This window comes from Phodopus roborovskii, unplaced genomic scaffold, assembly GCF_943737965.1.
Source record: "Phodopus roborovskii unplaced genomic scaffold, PHOROB, whole genome shotgun sequence".
Lineage (NCBI taxonomy): Eukaryota > Metazoa > Chordata > Mammalia > Rodentia > Cricetidae > Phodopus > Phodopus roborovskii.
Genome location: NW_026126514.1, coordinates 21,116,707 through 21,131,713, shown reverse-complemented (window position 1 = coordinate 21,131,713; position 15,007 = coordinate 21,116,707). Strand labels below are relative to the sequence as shown.

Here is a 15,007-nt window from a genome sequence, read left to right as displayed (position 1 = left end):
TCACCAGCAAAATGGCCAGGATAACCTGTGAGCCCCAGATTTCGTGAGAGACCTCATTTCAAATTGAAGACACCCAACATTGGCCCCTGGCCTATACACACGTGCATGTGTGTGCGCGCGCGCACGCACACACACACGCATGCACACGAACACGTGCATGCATGCACACATACACACACTAAATCAATATAAATTTTAAAATCCTAGTGATAAAAAATTTCACAGATCATAGCAGTCATTCCCAAGATCAACAAAACCTTATGGGGAAAAAAAACACTTGAGGATAAAGAAATATTTCATTTCTGCTGTATCTTGAGGTTAGAAGAAATTAAACTCAACTACAGAAGTTGGAAATGGACATATTTTAACCAGCTACAGACATTTATAAGCAAGGAATCATCTCAAATATTTAAAAGGTACAGAGTCTCAAAAATTCCGTATTTCAAAGTATTAAAGACTAGATTCAATTAACAGTTCAGTTATTCAGAATGTTAAATACCTTAATATCCCTAAAATATTCCCATTTGGGGCTGGAAAGACAGATGAGTGGGCAGGAGCATTTGCTGTAAACAAACATGAGGACCTGAGTTCAGATATAAGTGAAGAGTTGGGCATGGCCCCATTGCACTTGTAACTCCAGTGCTGTGGAGAGTGGAGATGAGGGCTGACTAGGTTTACTGACTGCCACCTAGCTCTGGGGTCAGGGAGACACTTGTCTCACGGGAATAGAGTAGAGAGTGACAAAACAGGACAACCAATAGCCTCCTCTTATCTCCAAGCAAGCAGAGGGATGTATGCACCTACACACCTATTTGCATACACTATATACACATCTACCATATTAAACATATACACATATACTCATACAAATAAAATAAATAACAATAAAGCATAAATATTTCTTAAAGTGCTATTATATACTAGACATATATTACTTGTTTCTAATCAATTGTACATTTCCACCATTAAAAAAAAAAATCTGCCTTAATCATTTCCTGGTGGCCAACAGCCTGCAGAGCAACATGCCCAAGTTTTGTTGTGACTACTCTTAGTTCCTGTTCTATTGCTGTGAAGAGACAGCAACTCATAAATGAATACATTTAATTGAGGCATGCTTACAGTTTCATAGGTACAATGCACACAAGCAGACATGGTGATACAAAAGTAGCTGAGAGCTACATCCTCATCTTCTGGCCAAGAGGGAGACTCTGGGTTTGTCATGGACTTCTGAAACCTCAAAGCCCATCCCCAGTGACACACTTTCTCCAACAAGGCCAGGCCTCCTAATCTTTTCAAATAGTGTCACTCCCTGGTGACCAAGCATTCAAATCTAAAAGCCTATGGGAGCCATTCTTACTCAAACCACCACAAATACATATCTTACCCCTGATTCTCCATCTATGAGAAAGACACGCTATGGTGGTAGGCAAAAGAGGATGCAAAAACTAACAGAAACAGATGGAAAAGCAGATCAAGGGCCTGACTAACAAAACAACAGCTGCATTTCAACAGGGAAAGATACTTCCAGCTTCATTCTCTGCTCCTCCTTCTGCAGGACTATGATCCTGCTTCCTCCCAGTCTCTGGTCCTTCTCCATCTGGTAGGATACCCACTCCCCATATGACAGGCCCTTCCATGATGCCAACGATGGACCCTCCTCCTCCTGGGACGATGCTCAGGGGACTGGCTCCTGGAATAGAGCCAAACGTGGGGGACCACATGCCCAAGATGCCTCCAAATGAGATGTCTTGCTGGCCCCACAACAGTGCCCACTCAGCTTGGAATGACCAAGCTAGACAGAGTAGCTGGGTTCCTCATGGGCTTTATTTTATTTATTCTCCTTCACCAGGAAATCCAGGTGCTGAGCCTGAGGGTTTCCCAGCTGTGTGATAAAGAAGACTTCCCCATTCCTACCAAAGAGAATAGTTCTGAAGGGGAGAAGTTGGATAAAAAAAAAATTACAATTTTCATTTGTATGATAAAATGTGAAAATAAAATTATCAGCTGTTTTAGTTTTTTAAAAATCTGCTTTAAAGTCAAAATTGAAACAGCATTGCTGTGGGGTAGCCGAGTGTTAAAATGTGTAATTAGAATAAATGGGGCTCCACAGAGACAGCTGACCTGAACAAGGGGGAGCTCATGGACCCCAGACTCATAGCTGGGAAACCAGCATAGGACCCACCCAGGCCCCCTGAAGGTATGTCTCAGCTAGAAGGCCTGGGCAGTCTAAGAAACCTCTGACAGTGGAACCAGGATGTATCCCTGGTGCACGAAAAGACTTTGGGAGCACATTCCCCATGGAGGGATACTCCCTTAGCCTAGAGATAGGAGGGAGGGCCTAGACCCTACTCCAAATGACTTGACAGATTTTGATGATCCCTCCTGGAAGGCCTCACCCTCCCTGGGGACTGGATGGAGAGTGGGGGAGGGGGGCATGGAAGGGTAGGAGGGAGAGGGAACTGCGATCGATATATAAAATAAGAAAAAACATTTTAAAAAAGGAAGAATAAATGGGGGACCTCCCCTCCCTTTTCAGAGATGTACTTATGTGTGCATGTTTGCCAGCATGACTGTATATGCAGCAGTTATACATGGTGTCCATGGAGGTCAGAAAAAGATGTTGGATATCCTGAAAACGGAGTCATGGACAGCTGTAAGCCACTATGTGGGTGGGAACTGAGCCCAGGGTCACTGCTCTTTTGGCCAGAGACATCACTCCTGCCGCAACAAGCTACTAGAATTTTCTTACACTGTTTGCTATTTTATCTATCTATTTGCTTATTTACTTAATTTATCTGGGGGCTGAAACCATGGCTCTGAGCATGCTAAGCACATTGTCTGAACCACATTCTCTTTCTGAGTTAACCTGCAAAAAGAATACAGAATATCCTTAATGCTTAAACAACATGAGACTAACAGAGAAAAAAAAAGCTTTAGTTCATCCTGCTCTACACCTCACTTCTAACAAACTGCTGATTCTGTTTATGTGGGCACATCTTTTTCTATGTATTTACAAACTACAGACATGAAAACTAGACAAATGAAAAAGAACATAAGGAAAGTTGATAACTGCCAGTTGTATTTCTCTGGCAGCAGAGCCACCAGGTCAGCAGTATGTGGGCAATCACTTGCCTAAAACATTCCTAGGAATTCTTTCAAATAAGACCTTATATTTTACAGAACACAGAAAAATAGCTGAAAAGGTCTAAACTGCCAAGTGATTGTGTACACTTCCAAAGACACATTTAAGATTTTTCTTTTCTTTTTTAAAGACCAATATGACACACTCTCCTTTCACCTCTGACATTTATCAGTGTCAGATTTTATTTTACTTCATGAAAAACTGAAGCCAGGAGTGGTACCCACATCTGTAAATCCCAGAACTTGGGATTTACAGTATTATTAATTACTTTTTAAAAAAACAAAACTAAACCCACATGCAGAAGACTGAGTAGACAAGGTACAAAAATTCACTTAAAACATGTTAATGACAAAAACAGAAGAGCTAAACCATAGAAGGTAAGCAAACGGCTATGACCAGGGATCCTTACCCATAGCACCAAACACAGCAACAAAAGAAAAAGAGAGACCATCTGAATTTATCAAACGGTTAAGAATTTGTACAGTGGGGCTGGAGAGATGGCTCAGCAATAAGAGCACTAGCTGCTTGTCCAGATGACTGGAGTTCAGTTCCCAGCACATACATCAGATACCTCATAAACACAAACTACAGCTCCAGAAGATCTGAAGTAATCCCCTGGCCTCTGCAGCCACCTACACACAAGACAGACAGACAGACAGACAGACAGACAGACACACACACACACACACACACACACACACACACACACACACACACAATTTTTATCTTTTTTTTTTCCCAGCATTTGCACAGGACTTAGGTATGGTGGCACTCCTCTTTAACTGCAGCACTCAGGAGGCAGAGGCAGAGACAGGCAGATCTCTGAGTTTGAGCCCAGCCTGAACTACAGAATGAGTTCCAAACAGCCAGAGATACATAGAGAAGCCCTGTCTTGAAAAGCCTAAAAGACAGGAAGGGAGGGAGGGAGGGAGGAAGGGAGGGAGGGAGGGAGGGAGGGAGGGAGGGAGGGAGGGAGGGAGGGAGGAAGGCCAGGAAGGAAGGGAGGGAGGAAAGGAGGGAGGGAGGGAGGAAGAAAAAAGAAATTATTTGTGCAGTACAGGATATTACTCAGAAGTATAACTACAATCTACAAAATGGAAAGGACAAAGATAAAGGTCTACTCTCAGAACAGATGAAGAAATCCTACAGATCACGAACAAAAAGATAATAAAAACACCAAAATCCAAAACATAGACAAATCACCCAAAGGTACATGAAGAAATGCTCATGATTAGTCATTAGAGAAAAAGCAAATTTAACTGTAACATCATTTTACTCATACAAGAGTGACTATAATTTTAAAAATATGCAAGTGTCAGCAAGAATATAGAGAAATCCAATCCCTCAAACATTAACCAGTGTAGATGTAAATGAGTTCACCTGTTATGGGAAATAGCTTGATGCTTCCTCAAGAAGTTGAATAGGATTTATTACATGACTAAGCAATTCTACGCCTGAGCATAAACCCAAAAACAGGTGCTCAAACAAATGCATGTGCAAGCACGTTCACAAACAGCAGTGTTCACAACAACCAAAAGAAAGACAGAACCCCAATGTCTACCAACAGATGAATAGAAGAAGGAATTGTGGTATGTAAACACAATTGAATCATTCAACCAGAGAAAGAACCTTAGAAAACATATGCCAAGTGAAAGGAGTAAGGCTTTACAAAAGGCCCCATATTACACAATCCTGTTTTGTGCAAGATATAGAACAGGCAAGAAAACAGGCTGGTGGTTACTAGAAATGGAGATTAAAAAAATAATAATAACTGCTTCGCAGATAGAGGGTTTCTTTGGGTTGTGATAAATATGTTTCGGAATTAGAGTGGTGATACTTGCACAGCACATAAATGTATGAATTGTACTGAATTCTCCATTATAAAATGGTTACTTTTATGTAATTTATTTATATTTATTCATTGTATGTAGGAGTTTATTAAGGCAGTGTCTCACTCTCTAATCTAGGCTGGTCTTGAGCTCATTATGTTGCCCAGGCTGACCCCACAGCAATCCTCTTACCTTAGCCTCCTCTTACCTTAGCCTTCCACCCGATTCCTGGGATTATTAGACATAAGCTACCATGCCCAGCTCTGAATTTTATTTTCATTTTATAAAATCCATAGACAGGCTGGGCATGGTGGGGCGGGCACGCCTTTAATCCCAGCACTCTGAAGACAGAGACAGTCAAATCTCTGTGAGTAAATGCTAGCCTCGTGTACAAAGTGAGTTCCAGAAAACCCTGTCTCAAAATAAAACACAATAAATAAATAAATTTGCAGAGGTGGAGGCATGTGTTCAGCTCAGGAGTTTGATATTAGGTTTAGAAACATAGCTTGATCTGGAAAGAGTGTTATGGTGTCAATGGTAACCTAGCACTCAGGAAGCTGAGAAAGGAAGATCTCAAGTTCAAGGGAAAATAAAGTAAAGCTAATATTAGCGAGCAGGAAAACGTGTGGAAGGGACTGCCAGAGCTGTGGCCAGCAGAAGGGGGGTCCTGAGAATGTGCCCTGTTTGCAGCAGGCTTTATCTTCCTAACGGTAATTTTAAAACATGTAAAAAAGACTGGTAATTTTAATTTTATCCAAACTTAGCTTCTGTGTGAAAGGGTGAATACAATACTACTGAAAGCCTTGCCACAAAAACAAGGCAATTTGTCCATAGTTTGTCAATTATTCAGACTACATAGGTGTTCTACAGATCTATCATAAAATGCTGTAGAAAAATGATCTCAGTGAGTTCAAGGACAGCCTTGTCTATAAAGCAAGTTCCAGGACATCCAGGAGTGTTACACAGAGAAACCCTGTCTCAAAAAAAAAGAAAAAAAAAAAAAAAAAAAGAAGGGAGGGAGGGAGGGAGGGAATTAAGGAAAAAATAGAAAGAAAAATAAGTGACTTATTCAAAATTAAACCACCCAAACATTGTTTCTTAGCAAAGAATCCCTTCAGCCAGAAGAGCTTATTGAAGAGTCTTTCTTTTTTCCTCAGGAAACTTTTTCAAGAGAGAAACAAACTAAAGTCTGGATGCTGCCGTTCATTTCCTGGCCATTACTGGCATCATCCCACTCTAGAGTCCCCTCAGCCTCTGCCAACAGCTGCTGGCATGGCAACTTGCTATTATGTTTACCCAAACCCTTATCTCTAAAAGCCCTAAAGGCCTGGTTCCACACCCTTTGCAGGCTGTGGCTTATACTTGTACATTTAGTACAGTAATGGGTTTAGGAGAACCAAGAGACATTCCAGTGGTTCCCCTGAGTGCCAGACATATTCTTCCCTGAACCCCTCACATTGATGAAGAAAGTCAATTACCATCACTAGGATGATGACTCCTGTGCTTCTTTGTAACCTTTTGGCCCAAGGAGCCCCAGGTGACTAGACAATGGGCATGTCTTAAGCCCTCAGTGTGTCTGTTCCCCAGTGGGACATTTCCCCTTAAGGAAACAGGACCTCTAAACGGACATAGGCTAAGTTACATGAATGGGAAGCATAAAGGTACCAAGTGAGAGCACCCTACTCTTACCCCTATGTTCAAGGACTCATGTATTATATCTGCTGAGGACACCCAGTAGCCATCACATAATGGCCATATTCAAGACATAGAAGGACACTGGAGGATGTGTCAACTCCTGTAGAAAATTGCCTCCAGACACCTCAAAAAAAAAATTTTTTTTTTTTTCTGTTTTAAGAAAGCCTTGCCCAGGATGCCTTCAAACTCACCATCTGCTTCTGCCTCTTGAGCACTAAATTACAGGTGTATGTTACCAAGCCTGGTTTTCAGCTACATCCTTGTAAGACCAAAATATAGCTTCTGTATCAGTCAGAAGATCGGGGATACAGCAGTACTGAGTTGGGCCAATAGATTCGTGAACTGAGGCTCACTGCCCTAGTCCTTTCCTATAATGTAGGACTCTTGGCAACAGTGTAACAGTAATACTCAAGATCCCACATTGGTGGATCAAACACTGTAAATCAATCAGAAAGTAGTACTAGCTGTGGACAGAAAACCAAATCTATTCACAACAAATGTGTTCAATTCAGACTACATGGACAGCTGCACTCTTCGAGCAGAGGAAGGCAGTTTTATGCTCTCTCTTGACTTTCCCTACTGGAGCCAACTAGAGACCTCTGCCAATTACCATGTATGTATATCCTAACTACACATCTAGGGAAGCAATTAAATTACTACCAGGTGAGAATGGAAACCTACTATGAGCTAGACTTGAGTCAGGACTCTATTATACTCATCTGAGTCTTCTACAGCTCTTCATCCTAATAAGGACGAAGGGGTGGGCATTGGTACTGATGTTTTAATGTCAATTCACATTCTATTCACAATCATTATTCATAAGTTTGCAGCCCATAATCACTGAGGCTATGTGGGCTTAATAAGATTGATTAGTGATTCTGGACTCTGTAAGAACCACACTTGGCAGGTCAAGCTCATGCTATAGTTTAAAACTTGAATGTCCTGCAAAGGACTGTCAGAAAGCTTAATAGCAGAGCCCAATAAACAGCTTGAAGAATATATGGTAATCCTTGGGCACAGCCAACAGAAATGAACTCTCAGCTTCTGAAACCCAGCCCATTAAATTCAACCAAGTAGCATAACTATCTTATATAAATATTACATTTATTGTCATATACTTTGCTTCAAATTCTAACCTTACCACTAGAATATGTCCATAAAAATAACACATATACCCATTACTAATGCAGTACTTTATTTCCAACAGATACCTGATGACACAAAAATATACTGTATAGTCAACAAAGCTAGGCTACATGAGAACCTGTCTCAAATAAATAAATGAATTTTAATAATAGCATTTGAGGGTAAAAGAGAGGGAGGGAGGAAGGGAGGGAGGGAGGAAAGAATGGAGGGAGGGAGGGAAGGAGGGGGAAAAAGGAAAAGAAAAAAAAAACCTGTATGTTTGGTTTTAGTTTTTCTTAACTTTAATAAAGACATAACATGGTAAAAAAAAAAATAATAATAATAGCATTTGAAAATGCTAAAGGTTTTTTTTTCTACAAGTATGCAAAAGTCCATAATATCAAATCAAATATTCCTCTATCTGGGTTCATGTCTATGCTTCAAAATTAAAAAAAAAAAAAAAGGAAAAATCATCTCCAAGTGATATGCCTACCTTCTTTTTTTAAATGCTGTATGTAAACCAATGGGATTATAAAAAGAGAGAAACATGACCTAGAGAGCTAATTTCCTGGAGCCATATCATATCTTCACATATTAACTTTTTTTGGGGAAGGGGACTGCCGTGCTGGCAATCAAGTTCAGGGCTTCACACATGCTGGGCAAGTACTCAACCCCTGAGCCATACCCACAGCATCAGCTTCTTGACACTAGACAGCTCCTAAACTGTCTCAAATATGGTATGCTTGCTTGCTTTCTGTCACAATCACTCTAATATCTACCTCATAGCTCTGTTCACACTTGTGTGACAATGATCAGAGGAAGTATTACACATGCACACACACGCACTGTAGACACTTGAACCAGTACTGTACTAGAACTGGAACCCACCACATTTACCTCAGTTATGAAATACTCATCACTCTCTCCACCCTCAACAGTTTTGCATATCTGTATTATAATATCTCCTCTGTTGCCATCATCATTTTTGGCAACTCGAGCATACTCATAAATGAGCCAACCAGTATCCTTAATGTCAATGATTTTTGCCCATTCCCCTTATCTACACCTTCATCGCCTTTACCTAAACCTTCAATCTTGTCATTGGTAGCTGCCTCCCCTGCTGTGCTAAGATTCCACACTTCCTCTTTCTCAGATGAGTTGCACTAAGTATGACCTTTGACTTCCCAAAACCTCCCCTACAATGACCCTACCACCTTTCCCCTCCTGGTCCTAACTTCATGCTTATACACACTTGGGTTGCCCATCTACCACCACAACCAGTCTCTACAAATGTACTTAACCCCGCTCCTCCCTCCACTCTTCTGGCACCTGTCCTATACACACCGGAAGCCATCAAACATATCCACCTGTCCCACTGCATCTGAGCAGGTGGATTTGCTGTGTCGAATCTTACAGACTGAACTCATACACTCAACACTGCCAGACTTTCCTTCTAGACTAAGTATATTTATTTCCCTATTCTCTGAGGAAAATACTTCGTGCTTTCTTTTCTCTCCCCATACTTACACTTCCTGATCTAACCTCACTCAGAGCTGATGAGCTAGCCTTATAATAAATTAATATGAGATGTGATCAGGCAAAACTCACTTCATTTCAGAACACTAAGTGCATCAATCTACCTGTCTCTGTTCTGTGTCCATACTAAGGGCACAGCTTCACAGCAATGAAAAAAAAAAAACATCCCCACTTTTAACTAATCAGTCAGTCCTGTATCCCATTCACTCATCTCTATTGAAGTACTTGAGCGTTCCAATTGTCCCTTCACCTGCATTATGAACTACTGGGTTGTTCTCAATGGCATACAAACACACCCTAATATCAAAAACTTTAAAAAGCAAACAAACAAAACCTTGGCTCTACAGTTCCTTTCCACCTACCACACAATTTCTCTGCTCTCATTCAAAGGCTACTTAAAAGAATTGAAGCACTTTGGGGTGGTGAGTGTGGTGTGTGTGTGTGTGTGTGTGTGTGTGTGTGTGTGTGTGTGTGTGTACAAGCTCGCACATGCGCAAGTGCACACTACATTGTCTGGCCCTAGACCCCCAGGGATCTTCCTGTCCACTCTAGCACTCTAGCAAACGCACTGTTTTGGTATGGGTGTTGGAGATCCAACTCAAGTCCTCATGCTCAAGCAGCAGGCGCTTTGCCCAGTGAACCATCTCCCCTGCTCCCATAGAACTATTCCTCAAGAATTTATCAATATTCTCAATATTGCCAAAGCCAACGATTAATTAGTGGAGAATTATCTTTTCTCTACAGCAAACAATGAACAACATTAATGTAAATGACCACCTCCTGCAGGTGGGAACAGATTGTGACCTTGGACTTACCCACTTTCCCTCATACCTAGCTGCTCTTTTTCTGTCTTTTGCTGGCTTCTCTGTAAACAACCTAGAAGTTAGTGTCCCAGAGTTATACTCTTGGCACTCTTCCTCCTCCTAAAAGACCACATTTTATGTAAACAGTTCTAAACATGACTGACTCTCTCAAGGTAGATTCCAGCCTATTTCCTGTACTCCAGAATCCAGCTCAAGTATAGTCATTTTTCTAAAATCACCCAACAAGAATGTAACAGAATTCTTGATTATTCTACTCTCCTGGATCTGGTTCATGCTGAGTATTCCCAGCTCAGTAAGCATACAGCTACTACCCACTTGTTCCCACCAACAACCGTGGAGGCTTCCTTAGATTATTTCTTACTGCTTCCCCAAATTTAGTTTATACAAATTTAGTTTAACTCAACAGCTAAAGTAAATATTAAAATATACCCAGTTTTCGCCACCTCTGCTGATGCTATACCCCAGTCACTAAAGATTCCTACTACTCCCTTGTGTCCACATTATTGCCCTTCAGACCTTACCCACTTCCCTTCTTCCCCAACTTTTAAGTTAACTTATCCATGTATTAATTTAATTTGTGAGTGTTTTGGCTGCATCTATGTCTGTGCACCAAATGCATGACTGGTGCCCCCAGAGAACAGAAGAATGTGTCAGATTCCCTACTGTGGAGATATATTTTATGATTTAATAAAGATTGCCAGAAATATCATAATGCAAAGCCAGCCACACTAGTTAGTCATAGAAGCTTGGCAGTGGTGGCACACATCTTTAATACCAGGACTCAGGAGACAGAGGTAAATGGATCTGTGAGTCCAAGGCCACTCAGATCTATACAAGATTGAATCAGTCTAAAAGAGAATCAGAGCTCACATCTTTAATCCCAGCCCTAGAGAGGTATATAAAAGACAAGAGCCTAGTGTCTCATTCTGCTGAATTCTGAGATGTAGTCTGCAGCCATATTGAGGAGAGCTCCTGGAGACAGGATCAAACATTTCAGAGACAGACGTAAAAGCTAGTAGCTGGCTGCTTTGACTCCAATATCAGTCTCTGGGTCTTTCACTTTTTGTGTTACATTTGGCACCCAAAGTGGGGCTCAAACCCATGACCCTGAGATTAGGAGTTTCATACTCTACCAACTTATAGACGACTGTGAGCCACCACATAGGTGCTGGGACTTGAACCCAGATCCTCTGAAAGAGCAGCCAGTTCTCTTAACCACTGAGCCATTACTCCAGTACTGCTAACAGTAAAATTTTACATGTAACAACTAGGATAATCTCTAATATGAAAACTAGTCCATGATTCAGTATTGTCTTATGCTAAACAGCATGAAATACAAATACATCCTTGAAGATCTTAAAAATGGATCCTGTACCTGACTCTGCAGATCCACTTCTATCAAACTCCACCCTCCTTATTTCCTTCCAACATAGCAACATCACTCAAGTTCTAGATACCTATCTCCTCTGCTAGAAGACTCTTACTCCTAATCTTCCTATGGCTGCCTCTTCTCGCCAAATGAAATGTCCACTTTTGCAGAAATTCTACCAATAGCAAATATTGGCAAAGACAGGAAAACTTAATTTTTACAGAGAAGTGGAAACTATACAACCTCAATGGAAAACAATATGTTATTTCTTCCTGTTATCAAATATTCACATGACCTAGCAGTTCTATTCTGGATGGATATCTTAGACTGACAACCTTAACACTATAAAATAAATAAAAATATGGAAGGGCTCATGACCCACCCTAGCTGAGAAACTAGTGATAGATGATGGCTGCTATGGGAAGGGCAGACAGTTTTCATTAGGGGTGTGGTCCCTGCTAGATCAACTATGCGAGATTGCCCCATACACATGCATATATGGGCAGCACAAAATGAACTCAGTGACTTTTATTTAAAAAAAAAAAAAAGACATGAACTTGGGGTATGGGCATGGATCCAGCAAGAGTTAGAGGGGGAAGTAGGGAACAAATATGGGGAAAAAATAGTATACATATATAAAATTCTCAAAGAATTAAAGTATTACAGAAAAAAATTGAAAATAGCTATATGTCCATTAACAGAATACATAAATACATAGTTGGGTAAGCATCTAGTTACATGTTAGTAATAAAAAAAAAAAAAAAAGAAAATACAAGCTAACACAATGGGGGGCAAAAAGAGGATCCATCCTTCTGTTGCATCCAAGAATTATACTTTAACATCAAGGATAGACATCACCCCAGGGTAAAATGATGGAAAAAGATATTTCAAGCCAATGGACCTAAGCAGTAAGCTATCATCATAGCCATTTTAATATCTGACAAAATAGACTTCAAGTCAAAACTAATCATACGAGAGTCGGAGAAGTACACTACATACTCAACAAAGGGGGAAAAAATGCACCAAAGAACATTTCAATTCTTAACATCTATATACCAAACGCAGGGACAGTCAAGTTCTTAAAGAAAACACTATTATACTTTAAATCACATACTGAACCTCACACATTGATAGTGGGAGACATCAATACCTCACCCTCACCAATACATGAATCATCCAGACAAAACTAAACAGAGAATGCTAAAGCTAACTGAAATCATAAACTGAATGGACCTAACAGATACTTACAGAATATTTCACCAAAACACAAAAAAACACACCTTTTTCTTAGCACATCAGGGAAATTGTTCCAAAACATACTATGACACAAAAGAAGTCACAACAGATACAAGAAAATTGAAGTAACACCCTGCATCCTATCAGACCACCACAGATTAAAGCTGGATATCAACAACAAAAAACAACAGAAAACTTGCAGATACTGAACAACTCTCTACTGAATAAAAAATGGGTCAAGACAGAAATGAAGAAATTAAATACTTTCTAGAATTCAATGAAAATGAACATACAACATATTCAAACTTATGGGACATCATCAGGGCAGATCTAAGATACAAGCTTATAACTCTAAGTGCCTACATAAAAAATTGGAGAGATCTCATAGTAGCAATTTAACAGTACACCTGAAAACTCTAGAGGAAAAAAAAATGAAGAAATCTGACTCAAAAGGAGTAGATGGCAATTAATAATCAAACTCATGGCTGAAGTCAGTAAGAAACAACAGAAAATACAAAGAATCAATAAAACAAGGAGTTAGTTCTTTTAAGAAAATCAGTAAGATTGACAAATACTTATGCAAATTAACCAAATGGTAGAAAAAGACAGTGTCCATATTAACAAAATTAGAAATGAAAAGGGAGGCATAACAAGAGACATCAAGAAAATCCAGAGAATCATAGGACATACTTTAAAACCCAGTATTCCACCAAAAAGGTAATGAGTAATTTTCTCCATATATACCACTTATCAAAGTTAAATCAAGATAAGATTCTAAAAAAAAATTAAAACAGACCTACAACCCCCAGTAAAATAGAAGCAGTTGTTAAAAAGTTTCCCAACCAAAAAAAAGAGGAAAAAAAAAAAAAAAAAAAAAAAAAAAAAGCCCAGGGCCAGATGATGGGGAATGTCCTTCTGTATATATGTTTCTCTTATTAGATGAATAGAATACTGTTTGGCCAATAGAGGCAGGAAGATAGGCAGGATTAGGAGACAAGGAGAATTCTGGGAAAGGTAGGCAGAGAGAGACCATGGGGAGTGGGGAATGGCATGTAGCCACCAAAGGAGAAACAAGTCCAGGCATTCCCTGGTAATCCAGTAAGCCAAGACCACATGCAAATACATAGATGTATAGAAATGGGTTAATAATTAAAACAGAGCTAGCCAATAGGAACCCCTAGCCATCGTCCAACAGTTTAATAATTACTATAAGTCTTAGTGTGTTTATTTGAGCTGAAGGGCAGTGGGACCTGGCAGGACAAGAAAGCCCAGCAACAAACAGATGTTTTCAGCATAAAATTCTACTAGATTTTCAAAGAAAATTAATGCCAACACTCCTCAAATTATTCCACAAAATAGAAACATAAGGAACATTGCATAATTCATTTTACAAGGCCACATTACACATAAAAACCCAACAGAGAAAGAGAATTATACATCAATTTCCTTTATGAGCATAGATGGCAAAATTCTTAATAAAATACTTGCAAACTGAATCCAACACATCAAAAAGATCATCCAACATGATCAAGCAGGCTTCATCCCAGAGATACAGGAATGGTTCAATATAAATAAATCTATAAATGTAATCCACCACATAAACAAACTGAAAGACAGAAAGCACATAATCATCTCATTAGATGAAGAAAGGACTTTGACAAAATCCAGCATCTCATCATGATTAAAACAAACAAACAAACAAACAAAAAAAAAAGTCCTGGAGAAATAGGGATACAAGGTATAGCAAGCTTTCTTGTCAGACTATCTTCACACCAGCCCCAAAATAACAACACTGAGACTTATGATTAATTATGAAACTGTGGCCTTTAGCTTAAACATGTTTCCAACTAGCTATTATAAATAACTTAATTAACCCTTTTTTTTTTTTAAATCTACATTCTGTCACGTGGCTCAGGTACCTCTCCTGAGTATGACAAGTCTGACTTGCTGGCAAAATCCACACCTAGATTCCTCCTCCTCTTCCTCTCCTGCCTAGCTTTTGGTCATTCAGCTCTTTATTAAACCAATCTTTATTAAACCAATTGGCAAATACATATCTTCACAATGCACAAAAAGATTATCCCACAACAACAAAGAATATGCTTCAACATAATAGTTTACAGAAAGCCCATAAGCAACATCAATTTAAAAAGAAACTCAACAAATTCCACTAAAATCAAGAACAAGACAAAGTTGTCCACTCGTGTCTCCATACCCATTCAATACAGTACTGGAAGTCTTAGCAAGAGCA

General features: G+C 39.7%; 1 protein-coding gene across 1 annotated transcript in view; it reads right to left on the bottom strand.

Annotated features, from left to right (window-relative positions):
• The window catches only part of Mnat1 (MNAT1 component of CDK activating kinase), a 154,852-nt gene that overhangs the window by 108,487 nt on the left and 31,358 nt on the right, over positions 1–15,007 (bottom strand). The gene's annotated exons all lie outside the window — the stretch shown is intronic.